A 26,291-nucleotide genomic window follows, 5' to 3' on the forward strand; every position below is an offset into this window, starting at 1 on the left:
CCACAGTCACCTTCTCTTTCTTTCAGGCCCTTTAATGTCCCTCACTCTTGTCCCACTCCAACCTTGGCACGTGCTCTTCCCTCTGGCTTGGAATGCTTGTCCTGTACTCTGCACAGCTGATTCCTTCTCACCTTCAGGTCTCAGCTTCAGTGTTACTCCACACCTTCCAACGAAGCAGATCCCTCTCCCTATAACTCTTTAACTCAAAACTACTTTTAATTTTTATCTATATTATATTATTACTTTATTCCCTTTTTATATATTTACTATGTCTCCCTCCTGAACTGCATGTAAGAGATGCATCTCTACAGACCATTATTCAGCTCCAGTGCCCAGCACTTAGAATACATTGGATAAATATTAAAATTGAAGGAAGAAATATTTTTTAAAGTTCCTCTTTCCTAATTTGAGCTCACAGCTTCCTCCCAAACATGCCTTCGTCTTCTTTATCTCCAATACCCGAAAGCTTCCTGGTGCTTCCATTACCTCTTAGAAAATGATTACAAGAGCATTTTTTGCCATTTAGACAGCAGTGATTTTCCAAAGCCATTTTTTAAAAATCTAAATTGGTTGGCAGCTCAGTTTCATGAAGACCTGTGTATAGCAAGGGAAAGCAGGTGGCTCAGTGCTCCCCTGGCCAGTGGCGAGAAGGCCTAAGTGATTGATTTGCCCTTCCAGGTGATTTGCCCTTTATTGTTTTGACATGGAACCATTATATGAATTCTGACATTGGCACCACTTGCTGCCTCAGACCAAGTGTCTTTGTTGCCAGCTTGAATAGCTAAATATTATTCTTTAGTTCAGTTCAATTGTAAATCTCAAAAGCTAAGCCTTCAGCAAAGGTGTATTTAACCTCTCACGTACTGCAGACAATTGCTAAATCAGTAATGCAAGTATCTATAAGCCAAAAAGCCAGGTCACTACTAGTGTGCTGACAGATATATCAACTCTTTAGCTCACCCAGACCTTGTTAGGATCTTTTTGGTTGGAAGAGACAAAAATAAATGGTTCAAGCAAAAATAGAAACTTACTGGGTCGCTTAACTAAAAAAATCCAGGAGTATATCTGTCCCTGGATTCAGGATTTCAGATGATGTCATCCTCAACTCTGTACATTCACATGCTTCATTTTCAGGCTCCTCATGGTGACCAGGGGGCTGACAGCAGTTCTTACATTTTAACAGGTCTCAGTCTAAGCAGATGTTTCTATGAGTCTCAATGGCTCTTACTAGGTCACATGCCCATCACTGAAACAATCACTGTGTTCAGGGGAATATGCTCTGAAAGCAGAGACATGATCACATGGCCACCTCAGGGTAGAGTCAACTCTACGTGAAGCTTAGGTCAAAGAACAGGGAAAAGAGTATTTCTCTGGAGGGATCAGGGTACTCTTAGAAGAAGAAAGGTAAATGGAAGCTAGAAAGCAAAGGCAACAGACTCTCTGCTACACACTCAAGTCACCAGCCTTCCAAAATATTCTGGGAATAGTGAGAACAACTGCAAAATAACCCTAGTATCCCCACCAAGCTTGGACCAAACAAAGAGAATTCAGAGGCAAGAGACTACAGGATACAGAGGACTGTGTAAGTGACATAGTCTTAATGCTTTATAAACTACAAAATGCTTCTACATAGGCCACTTCTTTGTTTATTTATTTATTTTTCTTGCGGTCCACAGGCCTCTCACTGTTGCGGCTTCTCCCGCTGCGGAGCACAGGCTCCGGACGCGCAGGCTCAGCGGCCATGGCTCACGGGCCCAGCCGCTCCGCAGCATGTGGGATCTTCCCAGACCAGGGCATGAACCCGTGTCCCCCGCATCGGCAGGCGGATTTTCAACCACTGCGCCACCAGGGAAGCCCCATATGCCACTTCTTTATGGCCGGGTAAACTACACACCTACTTTTCCAACCCCATCAGAAGAAACAAGCAACACTGGGCTTGCACTGAGACACAAAGCGATTGTCCCCAACATCAATACTTTGCCACTCTATTCACGTACTCTTCTGGGAAGCAATACATACAGCATGAAAATGAAAAGAGAAGAGGAAAAGAAAGTAAAAGTACAGAGTGGAGAGAGAAAAGAAATTACAAAAAAGAAAGTATGGAGGAGCGTCAAGATGGCGGAAGAGTAAGACGCAGAGATCACCCTCCTCTCCACAAATACATGAGAAATACATCTACATGTGGAACAGCTCCTACAGAACACCTATTGAATGCTGGCAGAAGACCTCAGACTTCCCAAAAGGCAAGAAACTCACCACGTACCTGGGTAGGGCAAAAGAAAAAAACAGAGAGAAAGGAAAAAGGACGGGACCTGCACCAGTGGGAGGGAGCTGTGAAGGAGGAAAGTTTTTCACACATTAGGAAGCCCCTTCATGGGCGGAGACTACGGGTGGCGGAGAGGGGGAGCTTCGGGGCCATGGAGAAGAGCGCAGCAACAGAGGTGCAGAGGGCAAACCAGAGAGATTCCTGCACAGAGGATTGGTGCCGACGAGCACTCACCAGCCCGAGAGGCTTGTCTGCTCACCCGCCGGGGCGGGCGGGGGCTGGGAGCTGAGGCTCAGGCTTCGGTGGAATCCCAGGGAGAGGACTGGGGATGGCTGCGTGAACACAGCCTGAAGGGGGCAAGTGCACCACAGCTAGCCGGGAGGGAGTCCGGAAAAAAGTCTGGAGCTACTGAAGAGGCAAGAGACTTTTTCTTGCCACTTTGTTTTCTGGTGCGGGAGGAGATGGGATTAAGAGGGCCGCGTAAACGAGCTCCAGAGATGGAAGCAAGTCGCAGCTCTCAGCGCGGACCCCAGAGACGGGCATGAGTCACTAAGGCTGCTGCTACAGCCACCAACAAGCCTGTGTGCAAGCACAGGTCACTGTCCACATCTCCCCTTCTGGGGAGCCTGTGCAGCCCGCCACTGCCAGAGTCCTGTGATCCAGGGACAACTTCCCCGGGAGAACACACGGCACGCCTCAGGCTGGTGCAACGTCCTGCCGGCCTCTGCCACCACAGGCTCGCCCTGCACCCGTGCCCCTCCCTCCCCCCGGCCTGAGTGAGCCAGAGCCCCCGAAGCAGCGACTCCTCTAACCCCGTCCTGTCTGAGCGAAGAACAGACGCCTTCCAGCGACCTACACGCAGAGGCGGGTCGAAATCGAAAGCTGAAGACCGGGAGGAGTGCGAACAAAGAAGAGAAAGGGAAATCTCTCCCAGCAGGTTCAGGAGCAACAGATTAAATCTCCACAAACAACTTGATGTACCTGCTTCTGTGGAATACCTGAATAGACAACGAATCATCCCAAATTGAGGAGGTGGACTTTGGGAGCAAAGATATATATATTTTTTCCCTTTTCCTCTTTTTGTGAGTGTGTATGTGTATGCTTCTGTGTGTGATTTTTGTCTGTATAGCTTTGCTTTCACCATCTGTCCTAGGGTTCCGTCTGGCCCCCTTTTTTGTTTTTTTTTATTACTTTTTAAACATTTTTCTTAATAATTATTTTTTATTTTAAATCTTTTATTTTCTTTTCTTTCTTTCTTTTTTTTCTCCCTCTTATTCTGAGCCGTGTGGATGAAAGGCTCTTGGTGCTACAGCCAGACACAGGGCTGTGCCTCTGAGGTGGGAGAGCAAACTTCAGGACACTGGTCCACAGGAGAAGTCCCAGGTCCATGTAATATCAAACGGTGGAAATCTCCCAGAGATCTCCATCTCAACACCGCAAACCAGCTTCACTCAACGACCAGCAAGCTACAGTGCTGGAAAACCCATGCCAAACAACTAGCAAGACAGGAACACAACACTATCCATTAGCAGAGAGGCTGCCTAAAATCACAATAAGGCCACAGACACTGCAAAACACACCACCAGAAGTGGACCTGCCCACCAGAAAGACAAGATCCAGCCTTATCCACCAGAACCCAGACACTAGTCCCCTCCACCAGGAAGCCTACAAAACCCACTGAAACAACCTTAGCCTCTGGGGACAGACACCAAAAACAATGAGAACTACGAACCTGTAGCCTGCAAAAAGGAGACCCCAAACACAGTAAGTTAAGCAAAATGAGAAGACAGAAAAACACATAGCAGATGAAGGAGCACGGCAAAACCCACCAGACCTAACAAATGAAGAGGAAATAGGCAGTCTACGTGAAAAAGAATTCAGCATAATGATAGTAAAGATGATCCAAAATCTTGGAAATGCAAAGGAGAAAATATAAAAAATGTTTAACAAGGACCTAGAGAAATAAAGAGCAAACAAACAGTGATGAACAACACAATAAATGAAATTAAAAATTCTCTAGCAGGGATCAATAGCAGAATAACTATTGAATAACAGATTCAACTACAGAAGAACAGATAAGTGACCTGGAAAATAAAATAGTGGAAATAACTACTGCAGAGCAGAATAAAGAAAAAAGAATTGAGGACAGTCTCAGAGACCTCTGGGACAACATTAAATGCACCAATATTCGAATTATAGGGGTCCCAGAAGAAGAAGGGAAAAAGAAAGGGACTGAGAAAATTTTTGAAGAGATTATAGTTGAAAACTTCCCTAATATGGGAAAGGAAATAGTCAATCAAGTCCAGGAAGCACAGAGAGTCCCATACAGCATAAATCCAAGGAGAAATACGCCAAGACACATATTAATCAAACTATCAAACATTAAATACAAAGAAAAAATATTAAAAGCAGCAAGGGAAAAACAACAAAAAACATACAAGGGAATCCCCATAAGGTTAACAGCTGATCTTTCAGCAGAAACTCTGCAAGCCAGAAGGGAGTGGCAGGACATATTTACAGTTATGAAAGGGAAAACCTACAACCAAGATTACTCTACCCAGCAAGGATCTCATTCAGATTTGACAGAGAAATTAAAAAATTTACAGACAAGCAAAAGCTAAGAGAATTCAGCACCACCAAACCAGCTTTACAACAAATACTAAAGAACTTCTCTAGGCAGGAAACACAAGAGAAAGAAAAGATCTACAATAACAAACCCAAAACAATTAAGAAAAAGGTAATAGGAACACACATATAGATAATTACCTTAAATGTAAATGGATTAAATGCTCCAACCAAAAGAAATAGACCGGCCAAATGGATACAAAAACAAGACCCGTATATATGCTGTCTACAAGAGACCCACTTCAGACCTAGGGGCACATACAGACTGAAAGTGAGGGGATTGAAAAAGATATTCCATGCAAATGGAAATCAAAAGAAAGCTGAAGTAGCAATTCTCATATCAGAAAAGATAGACTTTAAAATAAAGACTATTACAAGAGATAAAGAAGGACACTACAAAATGCTCAAGGGATCAATCCAAGAAAAAGATATAACAATTGTAAATATTTATACACCCAACATAGGAGCACCGCAATACATAAGGCAAATACTAACCTCCATAAAAGGGCAAATCAACAGTAACACATTCGTAGTAGGGGACTTTAACACTTTCACCAATGGACAGATCATCCAAAATGAAAATAAATAAGGAACAAAAAGCTTTAAATGATGCATTAAACAAGATGGACTTCATTGATATTTACAGGACATTCCATCAAAAACTACAGAATACACATTCTTCTCAAGTGCTTATGGAACATTCTCCAGGATACATCATATCTTGGGTCACAAATCAAGCATCAGTAAATTTAAGAAAATTGAAATCGCATCAACTATATTTTCCGACCACAATGCTATGACACAAGATATCAACTACAGGAAAAAATCTGTAAAAAATACACATACATGGAGGCTAAATAATACACTACTTAATAAACAAGAGATCACTGAAGAAATCAAAGAAGAACTCAAAAACTACCTAGACACAAATGACAATGAAAACACGACAACCCAAAACCTATGGGATGCAGTAAAAGAAGTTGTAAGAGGAAAGTTTATAGCAATACAATCCTACCTTAAGAAACAAGAAACATCTCAAATAAACAAACTAATGTTACACCTAAAGCAATTAGAGAAAGAAGAACAACAACAACAAAAAAAAGCCCAACGTTAGCAGGAGGAAAGAAATCATAAAGATCAAATCAGAAATAAATGAAAAAGAAATGAAGGAAACAATAGCAAAGATCAATAAAACTAAAAGCTGGTTCTTTGAGAAGATAAGCAAAATTGATAAACCATTACCCAGACTCATCAGGAAAAGAGGGAGAAGACTCAAATCAATAGAAATAGAAATGAAAAAGAAGTAACAACTGACACTGCAGAAATACAAAGGATCATGAGAGATTACTACAAGCACCTCCATGCCAATAAAATGGACAACCTGGAAGAAATGGACAAGTTCTTAGAAATGCACAACCTTCTGAGACTGAACCAGGAAGAAATAGAAAAGATGAATAGACCAATCACAAGCACTGAAATTGAAACTGTGATTAAAAATCTTCCAACAAACAAAAGTCTAGGACCAGATGGCTTCACGAGTGAATTCTACCAAACATTTATAGAAGAGCTAACACCTATCCTTCTGAAGCTCTTCCAAAACACAGAAGGAGAAACACTCCCAAACTCATTCTATGAGGCCACCATCACCCTGATACCACAACCAGACAAAGATGTCACAAAGAGAGAAAACTACAGGCCAATATCACTGATGAACATAGATGCAAAAATCCTCAACAAAATACTAGCAAACAGAATCCAACAGCACATTAAAAGGATCATACACCATGATCAAGTGGGGTTTATTCCAGGAATGCAAGGATTCTTCAATATATGCAAATCAATCAATGTGAAACACCATATTAACAAATTGAAGGAGAAAAACCATATGATCATCTCAGTAGATGCAGAGAAAGGTTTTGACAAAATTCAACACCCATTTATGATAATAACCCTCCAGAAAGTAGGCATAGAGGGAACTTTTCTCAACATAGTAAAGGCCATATATGACAAATCCATAGCCAACATCGTTCTCAATGTTGAAAAACTGAAACCATTTCCACTAAGATCAGGAATGAGGCAAGGTTGCCCACTCTCACCACTATTATTCAACACAGTTTTGGAAATTTTAGCCACAGCAATCAGAGAAGAAAAGGAAATAAAAGGAATCCAAATTGGAAAAGAAGAAGTAAAGCTGCCACTCTTTGCAGATGACATGATACTATACATAGAGAGTCCTCAGGATGCTACCAGAAAACTACTAGATCTAGTCAATGAATTTGGTAAAGTAGCAGGATACAAAATTAATGCTCAGAAATCTGTAGCATTCCTATACACTAATGATGAAAAATCTGATAGTGAAATTAAGTAAACAGTCCCATTTACCACTGCAACAAAAAGAATAAAATATCTAGGAATAAACCTACCTAGGAGACAAAAGACCTCTATGCAGAAAATTATAAGACACTGATGAAAGAAATTAAAGATGATACAAATAGAATGGAGAGATATACCATGTTCTTGGATTGGAAGAATGAACATTGTGAAAATGACTCTACTACCCAAAGCAATCTATAGATTCAATGCAATCCCTATCAAACTACCACTGGCATTTTTCACAGAACTAGAATAAAACATTTCACAATTTGTATGGAAACACAAAAGACCCCGAATAGCCAAAGCAATCTTGAGAAAGGAAAACAGAGCTGGAGGAATCAGGCTCCCTGACTTCAGACTATACTGCAAAGCTACAGTAACCAAGACAGTATGGTACTGGCACAAAAACAGAAATATAGATCAATGCAACAGGATAGAAAGCCCAGAGATAAACTCACGCACATATAGTCACCTTACCTGTGATAAAGGAGGCAAGAATATATAATGGAGAAAAGACAGCCTCTTCAATAAGTGTTGCTGGGAAAACTGGACAGGTGCATGTAAAAGTATGAAATTAGAACACTCCCTAACACCATACAGAAAAATAAACTCAAAATGGATTAAAGACCTAAATATAAGGCCAGACACTATAAAAGTCTTAAAGGAAAACTTAGGAAGAACTCTCTATGACATAAATCACAGCAAGATCCTTTCTGACCCACCTCCTAGAGAAATGGAAATAAAAACAAAAATAAACAAATGGGACCTAATGAAATTTAAAAGCTTTTGCACAGCAAAGGAAACCATAAAAAGACAACCCTCAGAATGGGAGAAAATATTTGCAAATGAAGCAACTGACAAGGACTAATCTCCAAAATTTACAAGAAGCTCATGCAGTTCCATATGAAAAAATCAAACAACCCAATCCAAAAATGGGCAGAAGACCTAAATAGACATTTCTCCAAAGAAGATATACAGATTGCGAACAAACACATGAAAGAATGCTCAACATCATTAATCACTAGAGAAAGGGCAATCAAAACTACAATGAGGTATCACCTCACATCAGTCAAAATGGCCATCACCAAAAAGTCTACAAACAATAAATGCTGGGGAGGGTGTGGAGAAAAGGGAACCCTCTTGCACTGTTGGTGGGAATGTAAATTGATACAGCCACTATGGGGAACAGTATGGAGGTTCCTTAAACAAGTAAAAATAGAACTACCATAGGACCCAGTAATCCCACTACTGGGCATATACCCTGAGAAAACTGTAATTCAAAATGAGTCATGTACCAAATTGTTCATTGCAGCTCTATGTACAATAGCCAGGACATGGAAGCAACCTAAGTTTCCATCAACAGATGAATGGATAAAGAAGATGTGGCATATATATACAATGGAATATTACTCAGCCATAAAAAGAAAAGAAAGTGAGTTATTTGTAGTGAGGTGGATGGACCTAGAGTCTGTCATACAGAGTGAAGTAAGTCAGAAAGAGGTAAACAAATACCATATGCTAGCACATATAAATGGAATCTAAAATAAAAAAACACAAAAGGTCATGAAGGACCTACGGGCAAGACAGGAGTAAAGACAAAGACCTACTAGAGAATGGACTTGAGGATATAGGGAGGGGGAAGCGTAAGCTGTGACAAAGTGAGAGAGTGACATGGACATATATACACTACCAAACGTGAAATAGATAGCTGGTGGGAAGCAGCTGCATAGCACAGGGAGCTCACCTCGGTGCTCTGTGACCACCTAGAGGGGTGGGGTAGGGAGGGTGGGAGGGAGGGAGAGACACACAAGAGGGAAGAGATATGGGGACATATGTGTAAGTATAACTGATTCACTTTGTTGTAAAGCAGAAACTAACACACACACACAAAATAATATATTATTTTCTACTTAAAAAAAAGATAGTAATCTGCATAGATAAAGAACAAATGTTTTTAAAGATGTTTTTAAGTGAGCAAGTGAGCAAGTATTATTTATTTATACAAGATGTGTGTTTAATAAATAATGAATTCATTTCAAGCTCTCTCTTTCTATGGACAGAGCATATATATCATTTTTGTATATGAAATTTGAGTCTTAATAGTAATAATAATAATTAACAGTAAATAACATCTCTTTATTTCCCCAACCAAAATTCAGAGCCATTTGAGTGATAATCAGAGGAGTCAAGACAAGGAAGATTAGTGGGCAAGTACCAGGATCATTTAGGCCCCACAGTCAGCCACCAGGACCAGGTCGCACCCACCAGTTGGATGGCACCAGTCCCCAGCCTCACAGGCAGCCCCACCAGTACATAGCCCCGCCACCATAAGGCCATCATCAGCTCAGGGACCCCTGAGCCATGTGGCCAGCCAGGCCAGGACCCAGCACACCCAAGGAAGGACCACCAGCCACCATAAGAGCAGAGGCTGACAGCCAACCAAGCCAGAAGCCAGTCCCACCTCCCAGCGTGGACTCACTAGTCAGCCTTCCACAACAGAAGGGCCCACACAACGCACATAGGGGGGACTCCCTAGAGCATATTGCTCTGGTGACCAAAGAGAAGTGCACTGCTGAACCCCATAGGATATCTCCTACATAAGACCCCTTCTCCAAGATCAGAAAAGGTGACTGACCTACCTAATACAAAGAAATAAACACAAAGAATTAGGCAAAATGAGACAGAAGAATATGTTCCAAATGAAGGAACAAGATAAACCCCAGAAGCACTAAGCAAAGTGGAGAAAAGCATCTACTCAATAACGAAATCAAGGTGATGATCATAAAGATGCTAACAAACTCAGAAGAAGAATGGATGATTACAGTGAGAAGTTGAACAAAGAGTTAGAAAATATAAAGAAGAACTAGACAGAAATGAATAATGCAATAACTGGAATTTAAAAACACTAGAAAACACCCAGCACACACTGCACATATATGGGGAACCTGATGCTAAACCATTCTTAGACAACCTGCTTCTGGGTTAGGGTTTTGTATGTAGCAGAGCAGCTCCCTCACTGAAATCTATTGAAAGTCAGCTCTCAACACAAGGATTTATACAAAAAAAAAAAAAAAAATCCTAGAAAGAATCAATAACTGATTAGGTGATACAGAGGTAATGATCAGTGAACTGGAAAACACACTAGTACAAATCACCCAAGCTGAACAGAAAAAAAAATTTTTTTTTAATGATAATAGTTTAAGAGGCCTCTGGGACAACATCAAATGTACTAACATTTGCTTTACAGGGCCTCAGAAGGAGAAGAGAGAAAGGGGTAGAGAACTTATTTGAAGAAATAATAGCTGAAAACTTCTCTAACCTAGGAAAGGAAACAGATATCCAGGTCCAAGATGCACAGAGAGTTCCAAATAATATAAACCCAAAGAGATCCATGTCAAGGAATATTATAATTAAAATGGCAAAAATTAAAACAAAAGAGAAAATCTTAAAAGCACCAAGGAAAAAAGCAACTAGTTATGCACAAGAAAACTTCCGTAAGACTATCAGCTGACTTTCCAGCAGAAACTTTGCAGGCCAGAAGGGAGTGGTATAATACATTCAAAGTGATGAAAGAAAAAAACCTACAAACAAGAATACTCTACGTGGCTAGGCTATCATTCAGACTTCAAGGAGAGATAAAGAATATTAGAGATTAGCAAAAGCTAGAAGAGTTTAGCACCACTAAACCAGCTTTACAAGAAATGTTAAGGGGACTTCTCTAAACAGAAAAGAAAAGACCACAACTAAAAATTTGAAAATTATGAAAGGAAAAGTTTCATTGGGAAAGGCAAACATATAGTAAAGGTAGTAGATAACCCACTTATAAAACTAGTAGGAAGTTTAAAAGACAAAAATAGTAAAATTATCTATATCCACAATAGGTAGTTAAGCAATATGCAAAATCCAAAAGATGTAAAATATGATATCAAAAACATTAAATGTGGGGGAAGTAAAAAAAATGCAGAATTATTAGATTGTGTTCAAACTTAAGAGCTCATCAACTTAAAATGATCTTTCATATATATATATATATATATGACTATATATACATATACATATATATACATACATATATATATGAGCCTCATGGTAACCACAAACCAAAAGTCTAAAATAAATACAAAGAGAGAGAAAGGAATCCAAACAAAACACAAAAGGCATTCAACAAATCACAAGGGAGGAGAGCAAAAGAAGACAAAAACAAAAAAATACTAAAACTATCAGAAAACAATTAGCAAAATGGCAATAAGCACATATCTATCAGTAATTACTGGAAATGTAAATGGAATAAATGCTCTGATCAAAAGATATAAAGGGCAGAACAGATAAAAATTAAAATCCATATATATGCTGCCTATAAGAGACTCATTTCAGATCTAAAGACACACATAGATTAAAAGTAAGGAGATGAAAAATGGTATTCATGCAAATGGAAACAAAAAGAAAGCTGGGTAGCAATAGTTATATCAGACAAAATAGACTTTAAAACAAAGACTGTAACAAGGAACAAAGAAGGACATCACATAATGATCAAGGGATCAATCCAAGAAGAGGATATAACACATAAATATTTATGCACCCAACATATGAGCACCTAAATATATAAAGTAAATATTAACAGACATAAAGGGAGAAATTGACAGTAACATAATAATAGGGGACTTTAACACCCATTTATATCAATAGATCATCCAGACAGGAAATCAATAATGAAACACTGGCCTTAAATGACACATTAGATCAGATGGACTTAATAGATATATAGAGAACTTTCCATTCTAAAAGCAGCAGAATACACCTTTTCAAGTGAATATTCTCCAGAATAGATCACATGGTGGGCCACGAGTTGCAAGAAATTTTTTAAAAATTGAAATCATATCAAGCATCTTTTCTAAACACAAAGGTATGACACTAGAAAATCAACTACCAGAAAAATACTGTAGAGGCTAAACACATAGAGGTTAAACATTATGCTACTAAACAACAAATGGGTCACTGAAGAAATCAAAGAGGAAATCAAAAAATAACTGGAGACAAATGAAAATGGAAACACAAGTTTCCAAAATCTACGAGACACAGCAAAAGCAGTTCCAAGAGGAAATTTAATAGTGATACAAGCCTACCTCAGGAAAAAAAAAAAAAAATTAAAATAAACAACCTAACTTACATTTAAAGGAACTAGAAAAAGTAGAAGAAGCAAAACCTAAAATTAGTAGGAGGGAAAAAATAATAAAAATCAGAGCAGAAATAAATGAAATAGAGACTGAAAAAAATAGAAAAGATCAATAAACTAAGAGCTGGTTTTTTAAAAAGATAAAATTGATAAACCTTTGGCCAGACTCATCAAGAAAAAAGAGACAGGGTCTAAATAAAATCAAAAATGAAAGAGAAGACATTCAGCTAACATCAAAGAAATACACAGAATCATAAGAGATTACTGTGAACAATTACACATGAATAAAACAGACAGCCTAGAAGAAATGGATAAATTCCTAGAAACATACAATCTCCCAAGACTGAATCGGGAAGAGACAGAAAGTATTAACAGACCAATTACCAGTAATGAAATTGAATCAGTAATTTAAAACCTCCCAACAAACAGAAGTTCAGGATCAGATGGCTTCATAGGTGAATTACACTACATATTTAAAGAAGAGTTAACACCTATCTTTCTCAAACTATTCTAAAAAAACTGAAGAGGAAAGAACACTTTCAAACTCATTATACAACACCAGTATCATCCTCATACCAAAACCAAAGACACCACACACACACAAAAAAGAAAATTATAGGCCAATATCACTGATAAAAAATAGGTGCAAAAATCCTCAACAAAATATTAGCAAACCAAATTCAACAATATGTTAAAAGGATCATACACCATGATCAAGTGGGATTTATCCAAGGGATGCAAGTATGGTTCAATATTCACAAAATAAATCAATGTGATACACTACATTAACAAACTGAAGAATAAAAATCATATGATCATCTCAATAGATGCAGAAAGACCTTTAAACAAGATCCAACATGTATTTATGATTTAAAACTCTCAACAAAATGTGTAATCATAAATACATGTTGAATTTTGTCCAAAGGTTTTTCTGCATTTATTGAGATAATCATATGATTTTTATTCTTCAGTTTGTTAATGCAGTGTATCACATTGATTTATTTTGTGGATATTGAACTATCCTTCACTGAACATTATGAAGGCCATTTAACACAAGCCCAGAGCTAACATCATACTCAATGGTGAAAAGCTGAAAACATTTCTTCAAGATCAGGAACAAGACAGGATCCCCACTCTTACCACTTTTATTCAACATAAGATTGGAAATTCTATCCACCACAATCAGACAAGAAATAAAAGAAATCCAAATTGGAAAAGAACTAAAACTGACACTGTTTGCAGAGGACATAATACTATATGTAGAAAATCCTAAAGACGCCTCCCCCCACCAAAAAAAACTATTAGAACTAATAAATGAATTCAGTAAAAGCTGTAGGATACAAAATTAATATACAGAAATCTGTTGCATATCTATACACTAACAAACTATCAAAAAATAAATTAAGAAAAGAATCGCATTTACAATTGCATCAAAAAGAACAAAATACCTAGGGATAAATTTAACCAAGGAGGTAAAAGACTTATACTTGGAAAACTATAAGACACTGATTAAAGAAATTGAAGACAACACAAACACATGGAAATATATACCATGCTCATGGATTGGAAGAATTAATATTGTTTAAATGACCATACTACCTATGGCAATTTACAGATACATTGCAATCTCTATCAAAATACCAATGACAGTTTTCACAGAACTAGAACAAATAATTCTAAAATTTGTGTGGAAACACAGCAGCCAAAACAATCTGGAGAAAGAAGAACAAAGCTGGAGTCATCACACTCTGTGATTTCAAACAACAGTACAAAGCTACAGTAATCAAAACAGTGTGGTACAAAAACAGACACATAGATCAATGCAACAGAATAGAGAGCCCAGAAATAAGCCTACATTTATATGGTCAATCTATGACAAAGGAGACAAGAATATACAATGGGGAAGAGACAGCTTCTTCAATAAACGGTGTTGGGAAAACTGGACAACTACATGTAAAAGAATCAAACTGGACTACTTTCTCACACCATACACAAAAATAAACTCAAAATGGACTAAAAACTTAAATGTAAGAATTTATACCATAAAACTTCTAGAAGAATACATAGGCAGAACACTCTTTGACATCAGTCTTAGCCATATTTCTTTTTGATATGTTTCCTCAGGCAAGGAAACAAAAGTAAAAAATAAACAAATGGAACTACATCAAACCAAAAAGCTTTTGCATATTAAAGGAAACTATCAACAAAATTAAAAGGCAGCCTACTAAATAAGAGAAAATGTTTGCAAATGATAGATCCAATAAGAGGTTAATATCCAAAATATACAAAGAACTGACACAACTCAACATCAAAAAAAAAAAAAATTTAAAAGTGGACACAATATCTGAATAGATATTTTTCCAAAGAAGAAATACAGATGTCCAACAGACACAAGAAAAGATGTTCAACATCACTAATCATCAGAGAAATGCAAATCAAAACCACAATGAGATATCACCTCACAGCTATCAGAATGGCTATTATCTAAAAGACAACAAACATTTGTGAGGATGTGGAGAAAAAGGAACCCTTGTGCACTGCTGGTAGGAATGTCAATTGGTACAGCCACTGTGGAAAACAGTATGGAGGTTCCTCAAAAAATTAAAAATAGAACTACGATACTATCCATCATATCCACTTCTGGCTATTTACTCAAAGAAAACAAAAACTCTAATTCGAGAAGATATATGCACTCCTTTGTTCATTGCAGCATTATTTACGATAGTCAAGATATAGAAGCAACATAAGTGTCCACTGATAAACAAATGAATAAAGATGTGGTATATATAAATAATGGATAATTACTGAGCCATTAAAAAAATGAAATCTTGCCATTGCAAAACACAGATGGACCTAGAGGATATCATGCTAAGTGAAATAAGTCTGACAGAGAAAGACATGTGATTTCACTCATATGTGGAATCTAAAAAAACTGAATACACATAATAAAACAGATTCATAGATACATAGAATAAACTGATGGTTGCCAGTGGGGAGAGGAGTGGGAGGGTGAGTGAAATGGTGAGGGAGATTAAAAGGTACAAACTTCCACTTATAAAATAAATAAGCCATAGGAATATAAGGTAGAGCATAGAGAATATAGTCAATAATATTGTAATAACTTTGCACAATGACAGATGGAACTAGACTTATGGTGATCATTTTGTAATGAATAAAATATTGAATTATTTTGTTGTATATCTAAAACTAATATAAGAAGTCAATTATACTTGTTTTTTTTTAAAGACAAGGAAGATTTTTAAAATCAGCTTTGTTACCAATAAACCTGATAGGGGACAATTGCTATCAAATTGGTGAGACAGTTAGGCTCCCTAATACTTTGTCCCCCCATTTAGGGAGGTCTACTCCTGTAGTACCTGTGGCATACAGGAGAAGCATAGAAAGAATGCTTCCAGCTGGCAGAGTTCCGCCTTAAGACAAAGAAGAAGGGTTGAGCCATGAATGCTTAGATACTTCTCCCAAACTCATCAATCAAATTACTCAATCCCCTAGGAAAGAGTGAGCAATGGAGTGAAAAAGAGGCAAAGTACACTCTAGTGGGGATCCCTCCATATGGAACACACATCCAAAAATCAGTGTTCTCACCTTGCCCTGCAATAGTATAGTCTTTTGCAAACTTATCATCATATTATCATCAATATATCAACTATTAGTCCTCTCAGTGGAATTAAGAGTTTTTAAAAACGTTATTCAAGATTTGGTTACCCAAACTTCTTCTCAATGACTGGAAGTCAATAATAAGAAGGATTTTCTCTAAAGCAACCAATTTGACCAGGAATCATGACGAATAAACTGGTTTCCATGGAAACTTGCAAGGCCTACATTATGATAATTATTTTTTATTATTTACCATCTATAACATGAAAATGCATGGGACACTGGCTTCCTTTCTCTTTTAGAATTTTCCCTCCAGTCAGCTGTTTTCTTGGGGGAAAGATGGTGTTCGCTGTTGTACTTTTAGAGCCTTCTTCTTCTCCCGGCCTTCTTCTTCTTCGCCTCATAAATAATGATGACGCCTCAGCTACTTACATTTTTGTTGCAACCACCTGCTTTTATTTGTGAACAACGTGGGCAGCCGATCATTGTCAGCATGACTGCACAATATTACTCTCAAAGAGGAGGCCTCAGGTCACCAAGAAACCAGGGACAGGTTATTACACACTGTGCCTGCCACCCCACCACAATCTCAGAGCAAAGATTTATCCATCCCACTGGAATTGGCATATATTTTATTACTGTTATCATAAAGAAACATGGCAGTCTGCTTCTTCTGGTCTATTGCTATTAGGAACTTTTCCCATTTTCATGCCTCCTTCATGAAGCTTCAAAGAAACACTGTAAAGATTTTACAAAGGTTATCTATTATAACATCACCCGGAACATCATATAGCATCCTCACCAGTTATGACCCATTGAGTGATAAAAAGTACAGACTGAAAAACTGTCAAGAGACAGTTCAGTTTGTACCTAAGCAATGAAATATTTAACAAAATTAAGTTCAAAATGACTTAGAAACAGAGCAAATGAATCAAAGTGGCTAAAATGTTTCTCTCATTTTTATGGATGAGTTAGTAAAAAGAAAATGATTGGAGGTCATAGGAAAGCATACTTTTACTAAAGCAGAAGTTCTAAACTTAAACCTCTTAACAAATCCAGGTAGATCCAGCCCTTAATTATCATTTTTAAAGGAGTATAATTATGTTGCTAGGATTTTTACTTTCCATTTCTATATTCTCTATTCTCATTACCATGAGATAGTCTCTATCCTCTCATCCATGAGGATAAAGACTTGACTTTGGATTTTCTAAACACTTCTATGGTTATGCTGGATTATAGCACCTTGACACAATGACACAGTGTAAGGGAAGCCCAGAGGCCCTCTTGGCAACAGGATCTGACTGGCTAACACTAGAACGTCTGCTTCCAATTCTGGTTTCCTCTGGAAGATCTCAAAAACCCATTATAGCTGGCAATGGTTTTCAGTGCCCAAGCTTACTATTCAGGGGAGAAAGAAAGTAGTATTTGTCGAGTACCTATAATATTTTAGGTGTCTACATACTTCAGGCATTCTATCAGGCAACAAATGTTTACTGATGATTTACTGTTTGCCAGACGCTATACTGGGTACTGTAGCGGTAGTATCTCCTTGGTCATCAAACTGTAGACAGCTCAGCATTAGTCTCAGCATTATTAGTCATTGGCAGCCCCCAGTCCTCCCTCCAGCCCTCTATCACAGCTCAGTTGTGACTTGAGCATCTTTATTCAGAGACTCTGCATTAGTTTGCTAGGGCTGCCATAACAAAGTACCACAAACTGGGTGGCTTAAACAGAAATTTATAGTCTCATAGTTCCGAAGGCTAGAAGTCCAAGATCAAGGTGTTAGCAAGACTGACTCTTTCTGAAGGCTACAAGACATTATCTGTTCCATGCCTCTCTTCTGGCTTCTGGTAGTTTGCTGGCAATCTTTGGTGTTCCTTGGTCTATAGAACCGTCATCCAGATCTCTGTCTTCATGTTCACTTGGTGTTCTCCCTGAGTGCTTGTCTGAATCCAGATTTCCCCTTCTTATGAGGACACCAGTCATAATGGAGTAGGACCACCCTAATAACCTCATTTTAACTTGATTACCTCTATAGATACCCTATCTCCAAATAAGGTCACATTCTAAGGTACTGGGAGTTAGGACTCCAATGTGTCTATTTTTAGGGACACAATTCAACCCATAACAGCCCTCCAGAACAGAGCTTCTCACCATTTTTCCACTCTGACGTGTGAATATGACGCACATATGAGGAGCACACTCCTACAGGTGTGTTTTAACAAAATCCATTTAACAAAACCCAAAACCCATTGCACTCTATCTTCGCCCTCTCCCTTATCAAAAAAAATGTTGCATGAGTAATTTTTTCAAATACCATAAAATTACATTTCAAAGGCATTGTAATAATGAGCACAGCCCCAACCATTAATGTGGGGCTGTATGATGTGCCAATGAGATGCACTTCGGGTTGTAAGTTATTCTTAGAATTAACAGTAACTTCATGCTTTTATCTAAGATCTCAGAATCAATCCATCAATATATTTTATTAAGTCTACCTTCAAATATATCCCAAATCTGTCCATGTCTCATTTTTTCCTCTGCTACCAGTGGTCCAGCTATTACTATGTTTTTCCTGGACTATTACCTCCCAACTCCCAGGCTATTTTAAACACAAAAACCAGAGTAATTCTTTTGAAACACAAATCAAATTACATCATTCCTCTGCTAAATATCTTCCCAAGGCTCTCCATCTAACTGAAAGTAGAATTAAAATTCTAATTCTGAAAGTAGAATTAAAAGCCTTGCAGAAGCTCCAAGACATCACATAACCTGGCCCATTTCCTCTCTCACTTTGTCTCCTATGAGTCTCTCCCCTCCTTACTCTGCTCCAGCTGTTTCTTAAACATGCTGGGTTCTTAACAAATATTTGCTGAATGAATGAATCAAAAACACAGAACAGGATTCAAATGACTGGGAAAAACATTTTAATACTAATTACCCATAAATGTACCCCGATGATTAAAAAAATTTAATCTTTAAAACCTTTAATAGTTCAGCCTCACTTCTCAGGGTTCAAATCCCATTTCTACCACTTCTAACTGTGTGATGCTGGGCACATTATTTATTCTCTCTGTGCCTTGAATTACCTCATCTGTAAAATGGATATAATGAAATTATGTACCTCGCAGGATTTTTTAAGGATTTACTGAATTAAACATAAAAACACTTCGTGTATAGCATCTGAAAGCTATGTGTTAGCTATTATTGTAATTATTTTAACTATGAGAAGTCTTAACTTTGGACTGATTCAAACATTAAATGACTATATTTTTTTCTAATAACTTCCCCACTCCCTGCTACTATTCCCAGTGTTAAACGTTCATGGCTCTTCTGGTTTAGCTTGTAGGAGAAGCACGTGTGCCTCCTTACTGGAGCCTATACCCTGTGGTATTGGAAGGAAAGTAGATCTTATCTCCTATGTGTCTGCTCACGCCTAAGCTGGTTGTCTGTCTTCTCTAAGGCTATCTGGAAGTCAGCCCCTCTCTACAGAAGGGACTCAAATTCTTGTGGAGTACCCTTTTTGGTTTTTGTTTCTTAATTGAAATTAAATTCACATAATATCAATTAATCATTTTAAAGTGAACAATCCAGTGGCATTTAGTACATTCAAAATATTGTGCAATCACCACACATCTATCTAGTTCCAAAACATTTTCATCACCGAGAAGGAACTCCATATCCATTAAGCAATTACTCCCCAATTACCCTTCTTCCAGCTTCTGGCAATCAACAATCTGATTTCTGTCTCTATAGATTTACATATTCTAGATATTTCTAATAAATAGAATTATACAATATTGTGACCTATTGCGTCTGGCTTCTTTCACTTAGCATAATTTTTGGGGGTTCAACCACAATGTACTATGTATCAGTATTTCATTCCTTTTTCTGGCTGAAAAATTCTCCATTGTGTACCACAATTTGTTTATCCATATATCTATTGATGTGCACTTAGATTATTTCCACCTTTTGGCTCTTGTGAATAACATTTAGATGAACATGAATGCATAACTGTTTGAGTACCTATTGTCCATTTTGGGGGGCACCTACCTAGAAGTGGAAATGCTAGGTCATATGGTGATTTTGTGTTTAGCCTTTTGAGGAACTGTCAAACTGTTTTCGACAGCAGCTGCATCATTTTACATTCCCACCAGCAATATACAAATGTTCTAGTTTCTCCAACAACTGCTATTTTCAGGGCATTTTAAAAATTAAAGTCATACTAGTAGGTATGAAGTAGTATATCATTGTGATTTTGATTTATATTTCCCTAATGACTAAGAATGTTGAGCGACTTTTTAGGTGCTTATTGCCCATTTTTGTATCTTCTTTGATAAAATGTCTGTTTAAATCCTTTATCCATTGTTTTAAATTGGGTTGTTTACCTTTTTGTTTTTGACTTTTAAATGTTCTCTATATATTCTGGATAATAGACTCTTATTAGATATATGATTTGCAAATATTTTCTTCCACTCTACATGTTGTCTTTTCACTTTCTTGATAATGTCTTTTAATGAAAAAAGCTTTAAATTTAGGTGAAGTCCAATTTATCTACATTTTCTGTTGTTGCTCACGTGGGGTACACGTCATGATTATTCCTATACCATGGGAGATCCAGATCAACCTCTTTACTCCATCAACAGCCCTCATAACTCATGAATAAATTGCCCAACAGGTTACCCTCCATTGGGAAGGAGATATAGAGAAAGTAGCAGGCCACCTTCTGAGGTCTCTACTCAACCCAAAGGAAATTCACGGATTCCTCCATACAAGATACTGGGAATAGGGGCTGCCTTCTCTTTACCTCTCCTATACATCGCTCTCTGTATCACTCTCCCATCACTCTACCAGCCCTTTCTCCATATTTCAGCAGTCTCATGTCCTCTAGTACTTCAACATCTGGCAACTTTCAGACAGAAGAAAATAACCAGTCTCCAAATAATTGAAGAAGAGAATGTTTCAGGTACCTTCAATCTTTTAGAAGGGGAGTGGAGGGCCCCACATCAAATTCCTACCTTCAAGAGGAAGAGAGAGGGTAGATATGATTGCCATTCCATAAACTGCATTCCCTCTGTGCTAGGCAGAATAATGAGCCCCAAAGATGACCACGTCCTATCCCTGGAAACTTTGATTACGTTATGTTACACAGTAAGGAGGAATTAAGGCTGCATATGGAATTAAGGTTGTTAATCAGGTAACAATAAAATTTTTAAAGAAAGATGAATCTGGATTATCCAAATGAGCCCAATGCAATCATAAGCATTCTTAAAGTGGAATAGGGAGGCAGAAGAGAAGGAAACAGAGAGATTATAGCATGAGAAGGACTCAGTCCAACACTGCTGGCTTTGAAGATGTAGGAAGAGGGCCTTGAGCTCAGACAAGGAAGCAGGTCTGGAAACCAGAAAAGGTGAGGAAATGGACCCTCCAGAAGGGAACACAGCCCTACTGACACCTTCATTTTAGCCCAGTGAGACCCATGTCACACTTCTGACCTCCAGAACTGTGAGATGATAAATTCGTGTTGTTTTAAGCCACAAAGTTGGTGTAATTTCTTACAGTGGCAATAGGAAACAATACCTCCTCCAAATGTAACCCTCCATCTACGTTGTTGTCTCCCTCTGAGGTGATAGCAGGAGACCCGCCTCAGCAGCAGGATGAGAAGGTGGCTGTCCTCACCAACAGGCAATTCTCTAAACTTAGAATGTAGTGCCTTTACTGACCTTTATTCTCAACTGTGAGCCTTCTCCATCAAGCCCAGCACTCTTCAGCTAATGCCATCATGCTATACTGGTAATGAATTATGATACACTTCATGCTTAATGACTGAGACCTCCAAGCAATAGAAATGGTACATAACCTTCCTGTAGTGATGCTCTTAGCCAGGCACGAGCTCTTTCCTGCTGCTGACTCAACAGGCCTGGCTCAGGGCAAATACCTCGTCTATAATTCCAGAGTCAGAATCTGTCTGACTCCAGAGCCCATGCCCCAAACACCTACCCTTTACTACCTCCTAGAACCCAGATCAATAAAGCCACATGACATGTCTTTTTTCAACAACTTTATATGTACAGGGAGATAAGTGAGGGACTCCATGCTCTGTCCTACTCAAGGCAGCTAATTGATCTAAAATTGATTGAACAGAGGAGCTATGGTTCATGCATTTGACAAATCATTCTTAAATTATGTGTGGGACACACTCTGAATAGTTCCATTTCTCCATGCTGTCCACCCACTGACTCTGCAAAAAAATTAAAAATAACAGATTACAAAGGAAATTAGCTTGTAGTGGGAACTGACTGTAATCTCCTCTTCCAGGGCTTAAGGCTTATGGCCACTTTAGTTTTAATGTTTATACAACAGCATAGAGGGATCTTTAAAATACAAATCTTATCATTTCTTTCCTGTGTTCTCTTCGCTGCCCCCAGTAAAATACTTTGAACATAATATGTAAAAAGCTCAACATTATCTGCCCCTACCTATAACTGTTCCTACTCATGGGATCATGGTGAACACTGCATTAGATAATACATACATTGCATCTGGAACAGGTTCTGCCCACAGTAAGAGGTCATGATGATGATCTCTCCAGTACACCTTGTAGCACTCCTTTCTCTCAGAGCTCCTGCTGCTCTGGCCTTTTTCTTCTACTCCTATATTCCACAGATCTTCTTCTATTGGGAACACTCTTCCCCCATCCTCCTAAGCCTCTTTACCTAAATTAATTCCCAACCCATCCTGAAGAATTCCATTCAGACATCACTTCCTCAGGGCAGCCTTCTCTGGCTCTGCACAATAGATCAGACTGCCTTCTTGTGCACTCTCACAGGTCTTATTGTAACAGCTTTTTGGGATATAGTTCACACACCATTCAATTCACACATTTAGAGTATACAACTCAATGGTTTTTAATATATTCACATAATTTTGCAACCATTAGTACATTCAATTTTAAAACACCTTCATGACCCCAAACAGAAACCCTATACCCATTAATAGTCTCCCTTTCCCCTCAACCACTCTAGCCCTAGGCAAATATTAATATACTTCCGCCTCAATAGATGTGCCTATTTTGGATATTTCATATAAATGGAATCATACAATATGTGGTCTTTTGTGTCTGACTTCTTCCACTTAGCAGCATGTGTTCAAGTGTCATCCATATCAGAGTAGGTATCAGCACTTTGTTTCATTTTTTTGACGAACAGTATTCCATTGTATGGATGTACCACCATTCATCAGTTGATAGATATTTGGGTTCTTTTTCATGGACCTTTAAATTTAATAAACAGTAACTATATATTTATGTGATTATTTCTTTAATGTCTGTCTCTTATACTAGGAAATAAGCCTCTTAAAGGTAAGTATTGTCAATGCTTTTTGCTCACTACTGTGTCCCCATCATCAACAAATATTAGTTGGATGAAAGAATAAATGAATACATAAATGAATGAATGAATGAACTACAGGAGATTGAGCAAAAAATGGGAGTAACCAAAGAGGGATGACTTTTCTTCTCAATATAGGGATCCTCCTCTCAATTCATCCAGGGAACTTTTCTCACTAACTGCCCCAACATTCTATAATTTCAACTTTGGACATAACACATGCCAGGTACTACATCAGCTTAGCCAAACTCTGGACAACTTGACTTTGCTGCTATTAGAAGCCTCCTCCAAGAAAAGCAGAATCCTGAAGAACATATGTCCCACCTTGTCATGTGTTAAAATCAAGTGTCTACTCCATCTATACTGACCACGGTTATCTGCAAAGACTCAGACATGCACAACTGCCCATTCTACCTCCTACACAGCATGTGTTCCCCAATGTCCCAACTTCCATTCAGAAAATGTGCAAGCTGGTGGAGCTGCAAATGGTGGGAGGACAAAGCAAGTACAATTTGAGTTTCAGGCTGCCAGCTTTTCAAGCATGCTCAGTAGGTCTAGCTCTCTCTGGTTCTCTGGAGTCAAAGGAAAATGTGGCCAACTTGGAAGAATCACCACAGCCTGCTACGCTGAAAGATACATGAAAAGCAAAACCTTTGCCAGCAGAAAAGACAAAACAGACCATCCTGAGCAGTCCCTGCTGGGGACAGCAGTTTGGGCGAATGAGAGTTGTCTGCTGTCCAATGCAGACATAGTTTTAAGACAGTGATGCTTCCGTATTCTTTTTATTTGCTGAAGTTGCAACACTTCATACTTGTAATACAGACCACAGCATAACACAGTGTGTAACACAGACCAGGCACTAGTCCTAGTGATACCTAACCATGTTTGAGTGCTTCTTCTACGACAGTCACAGCACTAAGCGTTGTACACTGTCCTGGCCAGATCCTCATAGTGATGCTAAGAAATAGATTTTATAATTAACCGTATCTTATAAATGAGGAAACCAAGGGATCTTAGAGGGGTTATGAACTTTGTAGCTAAGTTCGCAGCTGGTAGTAGTGTGGCTGGGACTTGATTCCAGCCAAGTTCCCTGTTGTTAATCACCATGCTAAAAATGTGCTAGTCAGAAGACCCAATTCTAGCTCTAGCACTGTTACTCAACAGTTGCATGGACCATGAGTGCGTCATCTCATTACTCTGTGCCTCTGACTTTTCATTTGTAAACAAGAAAAGTAATGTCTGTTCAGTCTTACAGGGGTATGAGGATCAAGCTGACATAAATGCATTTGAGAGTACTATGAAAAGTGTGAAAACACTAGAGAAGCTGAAGGAAATGTATATAACATGATTACTCTCAGGCATAAAGTCTTCACTAATTGATAATTTGCAAACTTCCCAGTGGGGGGTGGTAGGGAGGACCAATAGCCACATATATGATCCACGTAAATTATTAGTTTGTATGGAGTGTTAAACTTAGGGAAGTTGTTAAACTTAGGGAAGAAAGAGGTAGTACTCACGGGTGCTATACGGTTCTAGTTATATCATCTTAGCTAATCCTTATCATTTCATCCATCAGTTTTATTGCTCTCAGTCAGAGCAATAATTGTGCAATTGTATTTTCTGGTCCATTGAAGTTTAAGGATACTGTCAAGCCGTGACAAGAGGAGTCAAGTATCAGGTTTATTGAATACATAATTTAACTCTGTGGCCTGCCTTCATTTAAACTCAGAAAAAGCAAATAGAGTTGTTTATGGGCCCTGCCTGGAGTGAATCACTGACTCACCTACATATCATGTTTTGATGCCAAATATTAAATAAAAAAGGACTTCTTAAAATCTCATATATAGGCACATGCAAAAGAAGCTGAGCCATGTTTTCCTTTGTCTAAGGAGGGGTGCTGAGCAAGTTTCATGATGCTTGACACTCATAAGCTGTTGGGTCCTAGCTAATGAAAAAGGAAAGGAAAATGCACTCACATTTTAGCAGCATGTCATCTGTCTTATATTATCGTCCCTTGGCTCCTCTAGTTTTAAGGGCAGAGACTTACCTGGTTCATCTCTAAGCCTACACTGCATCTAGAAAACAGCTTTGTATAAAATACATATTTGGTAAATCATTAATAATTGACCAAGTTGAGTGAATAATTTTCAAAATAATAATAGTTGTCCCTATTCAATTCAATCTATTGACCATTCCCAAAACATTTTATGGTAAGCTCAGAGTCATTCTGAGATCCTGGGAGACCTTCAGATCAAGACCGTGGCAATCCAAGAATCTGTTATAGTACCTTGTGTTACCTTGATTCATGTAAGTGGCAAGGCCCTACATTCTTGGATAGCGTCACAATGAACCACAGAAAAGCAAAAGCCATCAGGGAACAAGAAGGCCAAGTTACAGAATATTCTGTCAGAAGAAGAGTTATATGGTGAACAAGAGCCATCCCCTAACTTAAGGCCAGCATTAAACTGGTTTACTACAAACAGAAGTGAAGCCACTCCACTGTCCACTGGTGGGTATAGATTAATCATATACGTTCAGACAAGAAATCAGTCTGGCTTGACTAAGAGTCCCAGCTTTGGACAGCTAACACCTCTATACAATTCACAAGCACATGGCTCAGAGGCCTACACAAACCTTCCCAGGCCACATCCTGTGGCACTGACCCTACTTATTCTAATGCTGAGTTGAGTTGAGCCAATTTGCACTCATCCCTCCTTGTTAGAATGAAGAACGCATTTATAAGACTGCTAACTTGATCAAAGGACAGAGTTGAAAACACCCACACCATATGTGAACCAAGCCCTCGGTCTTACTTCTCTCACATTCTAGTCACCTAAACTAGCCAGGC

This window comes from Tursiops truncatus, chromosome 3 (genome assembly GCF_011762595.2).
Source record: "Tursiops truncatus isolate mTurTru1 chromosome 3, mTurTru1.mat.Y, whole genome shotgun sequence".
Classification (NCBI taxonomy): domain Eukaryota; kingdom Metazoa; phylum Chordata; class Mammalia; order Artiodactyla; family Delphinidae; genus Tursiops; species Tursiops truncatus.